Below are 1,350 nucleotides of genomic sequence, written 5' to 3'. Positions count from 1 at the left end.
AAATCTACATTTTTCTTTTTCTATTAAGATAAACATATTCAATTAAATGTGAAATAGCTGGCCAAAACTAAACTTTCCAGGAGACTTTTTCTATACCAATCCTGCTGAGAGAGAATTATTGCTAACCTAAGTCCTAAGAGATGATGTGATGCTTTTCAGCATTGGCAATAAAAACAAAATAACTCCCTCATAGAAAAAAAAGCAGCAAGGTATAGATTCTAAGGATTTTCTTTACGAAAGAAAACTGTGTTCAAATCTAATTGGCTATTTTCACTGCTATAGCAAAGATTAAAAGAAAAAAATAGCTAGGAAAGATTTTTAAAAACTAGAAAATGTAATATCTGTTGTAACTAACTTAGTTGGTTTTGGGAAAAATTAAATCAGATTATACTTGTGAAAATGTTTTGTGAATTGCGAATTTTATTAAAATACAAAATTTTATATAATTAGGCATGTACTTTGGTTGGAATTATTGATCTATGGGCCCAGGTTACTTACAGTTCTATAGTCTGATACTGGAAATTCTGGGATCTCCAAGGCCCCTAAGGGACTCTCAGGTGTACCCAGACCCAGGTAGCTACGAGATTGCTTAGAGGAAAATTTTAAACCCACATTAGTTTCTTCTTTGGAATGTTCATAAGCATATGAGCAAGCACAGTGTTCAGTCCATTTGAAGGAAGTATATTCTTAGGGAACCTGGGGTATCTCAAAGTAGAGAATTATATAAATCATATACTGTTTACATTTGGTCAAAACAATAATAGTGTTAACTATTTCCATTTGGTTGAAATAAGCTTAAAATCATAACAGTTTATATTTCTACTTAAATTATTATGATCAAAAGATATTAAAAAAATTATTGTAAAAAGCTAATCTTAATTCCTAGCAGCTATTAGGGTCTTCATTTCTAAAGGGTATTCATTTCTTCATTTCTAATTCATGTGAAAAAGAGAAAAGGCAAATTTTTTTCCTTAAAGAGTTCTTTGTTTCTATTATTGAGAATTTATATCTCATCTTTTTCCAAAGAAAAATTTATAACAAACGTCTCCAGCACAAATACAATAAGATTTTTTTTTAATTAATTAATTTATTATTTATTTTTGGCTGCATTGGGTCTTTGTTGTGGTGCACGGGCTTCTCAATGTGGTGGCTTCTCTTGTTGTGGAGCATGGACTCTAGGCGCGCAGGCTTCAGTAGTTGTGGCTTGCAGGCTTAGTTGCTCCGCAGCATGTGGGATCTTCCCGGATCAGGGCTCAAACCCATGTCCTCTGCATTGGCAGGCGAGTTCTTAACCACTGCGCCACCAGGGAAGCCCACAATAAGATTATTTAATGAACAGTAATGGATTAC

Source organism: Globicephala melas, chromosome 3, assembly GCF_963455315.2.
Source record: "Globicephala melas chromosome 3, mGloMel1.2, whole genome shotgun sequence".
Lineage (NCBI taxonomy): Eukaryota > Metazoa > Chordata > Mammalia > Artiodactyla > Delphinidae > Globicephala > Globicephala melas.
The sequence above is the reverse complement of the archived record's forward strand: the minus strand, read 5'-3'. Positions refer to the sequence as shown.